At 41.5% G+C, this 5,688-nt stretch overlaps 1 non-coding gene across 1 annotated transcript; it reads left to right on the forward strand.

The window, feature by feature from the left end:
• The first annotated feature begins 426 nt into the window (after positions 1-426).
• TRNAC-ACA lies at positions 427-498 on the forward strand. The gene has a single exon. It is a non-coding gene; the product is annotated as a tRNA-Cys (tRNA).
• The last annotated feature ends 5,190 nt before the right edge of the window (positions 499-5,688 follow it).

The following is a 5,688-nucleotide window of genomic DNA, read 5'->3' on the forward strand; positions in this document are numbered from 1 at the left end:
CAGAATGGCTGCGATCCAAAAGTCTACACTCCAGTATTCTTATCTGGAAAATCCCAAGGACAGAGGAGCCTGGATGGCTACAGTCTGTGGGATCACAAAGAGCCAGACATGACTGAGCACGCACACACATCCAACATTAAATTTTAAATCTATAATAATAAGATATTATTATTACCAGCTTTAACTGGGCTCTGTCTCTAGTCTGGTCCCCTGAGTTAGTCAGGATAGGAGAGGCTCTGCTGCAACAAGGGATAAGCCCTGGAAGGTCAGTGACTTGATGCAGTAAATAAGCATTCTCACTTGAACCATCATCTGACACAAGTCAATCTGACTTCTTCCACCTTTTCTCTGCACTCTCTGAAACATGTGGCTTCCATGCTCTTCACAGAAGAGGAAGACATGGAGGATTTTGGAACTGTAAGGACTTCCCTGGTGGCTCAGACGGTAAAGCGTCCGCCTACAATGCGGGAGACCCAGGTTCAATCCCTGGGTCGGGAAGATCCTCTGGAGAAGGAAATGGCAACCCACTCCAGTAATCTTGGCTGGAAAATCCTATGGATGGAAGAGGGTGGTAGGCTACAGTCCATGGGGTCGCAAAGAGTCGGACATGACTGAGCGATTTCACTTCTTCACTTCAAGTCTTAGAAGTATCTTACAAATCTCTGCCCATATCCATTTGGCCAGAACCCCATTCTGTGGCACCGACCTAATTTCACAGAAGGCTAGGAAATGTAGAGCAGTTCATGAATATTTGATATGCACCGCATTCTCTGCCACACATCCTCCCATCCTTCTGGTCTTTCTAAAGCATAAATATCACCATGTCCCTCTCGTGTTTATAATACCCACTCCATCACAGTTGTCTGATACAATCAGTAGCTCTTCCACTAGTTTTCCTTCCTTTTTCCAATAGCCTTTTGGGGAGGAGGCTTTGTTTCTCTACACTAAGGAATTAAAAATTCAGTTTGTAAACAAACATTCTTGCCTTGCTCATCTCTATCCTCTCTCCTTCAGCCCATACAACCATCACCAAACAATAAATATTTTTAATGTGTTTAGTGAACCTTCTAAAAAATTAATTCTCAGATATTTCCCAGGAATTGAGGTTTTAAAACATATAGATGGTGGTTTTTCACCACATTTTTGAAGCACATATAAGCCAAGCGTTAATACTTACTTTAAAGAAGAAGAAACCAAGACTCAGAAAACCCATATGGAGAGTAGTCCCAAAGTCTAGGTACAAACACAGACTTGTTTGTCTCAAAAACTAGTGTTTCTTTAAATAAATTGAGAGGACTTCCCTGGAAGTCCAGTGATTGAGATTCCACACCTCCAAAGTAGGGGGCACAGGTTTGATCCCTGATGAAAGAATTAAGATTTCACATGCCATGTGGTGGGGCCTAAATAAATAAATAAATAGAATATACAAGAAATAGATAAATGAATATAAAGCATACATTTAATAAATAAATTCAGGAATGATATTATAACCTCCTATGGGAATAGGGATTTAAGGGCAATTATAGGATTATAAAAGTCACTCAGTCATGTCCGACTCTTTGCGAGCCCATGGACTTAGTCCATGGAATTCTCCAGGCCAGGATACTTCTCCAAACAATCTTCCCAACCCAGGGATCGAACCCAGGTCTCCCACATTGCAGGTGGATTCTTTACCAGCTGAGCCACAAGCGAAGCCCTTTTCATTCCAATCCCAAAGAAAGGTAATGCCAAAGAATGCTCAAACTACCACACTATGGCACAATCGCACTCATCTCACACAGTAGTAATGCTCAAAATTCTCCAAGCCAGGCTTCAGCAGTAGATGAACCATGAATTTCCAGGTGTTCAAACTGCATTTAGAAAAGGCAGAGGAACCAGAGATCAAATTGCCAACATCTGCTGGATCATCAAAAAAGCAAGAAAGTTCCAGAAAGCCATTTACTTCTGCTTTATTGACTATGCCAAAGCCTTTGACTGTGTGGATCACAACAAACTGTGGAAAATTCTTCAAGAAATGGGAATACCAGACCACCTGACCTGCCTCTTGAGAAACCTGTATGCAGGTCAGGAAGCAACAGTTAGAACTGGACATGGAACAAAAGACTGGTTCCAAATAGGGAAAGGAGTACATCAAGGCTGTATATTGTCACCCTGCTTATTTAACTTCTATGCAGAGTACATCATGAGAAATGCTGGACTGGAAGAAACACAAGGTGGAATAAAGATTTGTGGGAGAGATATCAGTAGCCTCAGATATGCAGATGACACCACCCTTATGGCAGAAAGTGAAGAAGAACTAAAAAGCCTCTTGATGAAAGTGAAAAAGGAGAGTGAAAAAGTTGACTTAAAGTTCAACATTCAGAAAACTAAGATCATAGCATCCAGTTCCATCACTTCATGGCAAATAGATGGGGAAACAGTGGCAGACTTTATTTTTGAAGGCTCCAAAATCACAGCAGATGGTGACGGCAGCCATGAAATTAAAAGATGCTTACTCCTTGGAAGAAAAGTTATGACCAACATAGACAGCATATTAAAAAGCAGAGACATTACTTTACCAATGAAGATCCATCTACTCAAGGCTATGGTTTTTCCAGTAGTCATGTATGGATGTGAGATTTGGGACTATAAAGAAAGCTGAGTGCCAAAGAATTGATGCTTTTTGACTGCAGTGTTGGGGAAGACTCTTGAGAGTCCCTTGGACTGCCAGGAGATCCAACCAGTCCATCCTAAAGGAAATCAGTCCTGAATATTCATTGGAAGGACTGATGGTGAAGCTGAAACTCCAGTACTTTGGCTACTTGATGCAAAGAACTGACTCATTTGAAAAGACCCTGATGCTGGGAAATATTGAAGGCAGGAGGAGAAGGGGACGGCCAAGGATGAGATAGCTGGATGGCATCACCGACTCGATGGACATGAGTTTGAGCAAACTCCAGGACTTGATGATGGACAGGGAGGCCTGGCGTGCTGCAGTCCATGGGGTCACAAAGAGTTGGACATGACTGAGCGACTGAACTGAACTTATAGGATTATGATGGCCTTTGTGTTAATCTATTCTCCTTTTCATGTCTCCTCAGCCTATGGTGGTTTCTATTAGTTCCAAAAATCCCAACCCTTGCTCATGTCTCAGTGACAGGTTGGGAGCAGCTATCATAGAGTAAAGAGAGGAGCTGAACAACTCTCCACTGATGATTAGTTCAATTGAGAGAAAGATTTTTACTCTGAAGTTTTCAGATGTAATACCTATGTCAAGGGTCATTTTTAACTATTTGTTTATGTATCTATCTTCCCTAGTAGACTGTGAGCTCCTCCATGGCAAGAGTCAAGTCTTATTCATTGCTTCATCCATGGCATTACTGTATTTGAAATGAGTCTGTTCCTTCTTATAAAGGGTCTATGGCAAAAAGAATGGAAAAGAGCTATTGATCCAAGGATTGCCAAAACCAATCTAAGATTCTGACCCTTGAGATAGAACTCATAATCTATGTCTTCCTTCAACACTATGCCAAACACAATGTCAGGCTTGAAGGTGAAAACTAAACCACATCCTTGAGGCTTCCCTAGTAGCTCAGATAGTACAGAATTTGTCTGCAATGCAGGACACCTTCATTCCATCCCTGGGTCAGAAAGATCCCCTGGAGAAGGGAATGGCAACCCACTCCAGTTTTCTTGCCTGGAGAATTCCAAGGACAGACAAGCCTGGTGGGCTACAGCCCATGGGGTTGCGAAGAGTTGGACACAGCTGAGTGACTAACACTTTCACTTTCTGTTCTCAGAAAGCTCATGTTTGGATCCAGTGACGCCCTAAACGGCCAACAAGAGGCCAGTGACTACATTTCTTCCCTCCATGGCTTTATTCCCAGAACCTTTCACACACACTTGTATACGCTCTTGCATCTAATACTCCAGAAAGCAGGAATCTATGTCCACAGAAACTCAAATATGACCATTGTAAGCATTGATTTTTTGATTCAAGGAACCTGGGTCCCTTCCACTGTAGTGTCACTTTCAACAATCTACTACCATAATCTCAGTTTCTCCATATGCAAAAAAAAAAAAATAGAATTAGACTGAAGAAAATTAGACTTCTTCCAGCTCCAAAATTCTGTGCAGGCCCGTTGAGTGTTGTGCAGAGGCCACCTTATTAATTCAAACCTAGAAAAGAAATTCTCCAAGTATAGAGTTATTTATCATTCGCAGGAAGAGCTGAGCAGAACTCAAGCTGTTCAAGTTCCCTTCTCCTTGGCCAAGCACGATTTCCTCACAAAAGTTTTGGGTGGGATTTTTTAAGCTTCCAATGAGACTCTAAAGACTTTTTGGACATTGATCTGTACTTTTATGCCATATGGTTAGAATTTAGTAGGAAGAAGTCAAGAACAGACAGAATGCACTGCCTGTGCCAAGAACCCAGTAATTTAGAAAGTTCCAAGAAAATGGATGATTTAAAAATACCAAAAAAAAAAAAAAATTGGAGCAGAATGGGTATATCCAAACAGGCCAGAGGAGAATGAATGTTCTGGAAGTCTGATGTATCAGATTATGTGCAAAATGAACCAGCCCAAAACTTAGTGACTTAAATTGACGGCTACATATTTAGCTCTTTATTCCATGGGTCAGGGTACCTAGATGGCTTTTACATTTGTAATTTGACTCTCTCTCATCTGCAGGATTTGTTTGTGTTTTTTTTTTAAGATTGATTGATGTATGGTTGTGTTGGGTCTTCATTGCTGCATGCAGGCTTTCTCCAGTTGTGGTGAGTGAGGACTATTCTGTAGATGGGATACACAGGCTTCTCATTGAAGTGACTTTTCTTGTTGCGGAGCACAGGCTGCAGGCCCATGGGCTTCAGCTCACAGGTTGTAGGATGCTGGCTCAATAGTTGTGATGCACAGGCTTTGTTGTCCCGTAGCATGCAGAATCTTCGTGGACCAGAGATAGAACCTTTATCCCCTGCATTGGCAGGTGGATTCTTTACCACTGAACCACAGGGAAGCCCTCATCTGCAGGGGTATGGCTGAAATGGTTCCTTTTAGCTCCACATAGCCTGTCATGAACCATCATTCAGGACTTTTCAGATGTTGGAATCTCAAGACAGTAAATGCCAATGATCATTTTTCAAGTCTCATGCCCATCAGCCAAAGAAATCATATGGCCACTCGAGATTCAAAGGATGGAAAAAAAAAAAACATACTTTTTGGTTGGAAGAACTAAAAACAAGTCAAGTAAATTTAAAGATACAGAGAGGGGGAATGTTGTGGCCAGTTTTACAGTCTACCACAGATTTACCAGTTTTACCACCTAGTTACAGGAGAATTGGTTTAAATTCACTGGGATTTCACCTTGAAAAGTGAATATTCGGGGCAGGAGAAGATAAATAAGGGTTTGGCAAAGGATGACCACTACTTTCAAGGATTTGAAGAGCTCTCACAGGTAAGAATAGGTTCATACAGAACTATTATGGTTAATGGCACGAATCACATAATGCAAATGGAAAAACATTTGAACAATCAGAGCTTCCCATATAGGTAATAAGGAAGGGATCAGACACTGAGCAGCTACCGTGAACCAGAAAATGTATCTAATGTTCTCAAAAATGCATTTCCTTCCATATTTTAGAGATGAAGTGAAACCTCAGAGGGCTTAAGTGACTTTGAAGTTCACAAGCTAAGAATTGGCAGATCTAGG

Source organism: Bos indicus x Bos taurus, chromosome 14 (genome assembly GCF_003369695.1).
Source record: "Bos indicus x Bos taurus breed Angus x Brahman F1 hybrid chromosome 14, Bos_hybrid_MaternalHap_v2.0, whole genome shotgun sequence".
Classification (NCBI taxonomy): Eukaryota; Metazoa; Chordata; class Mammalia; order Artiodactyla; family Bovidae; genus Bos; species Bos indicus x Bos taurus.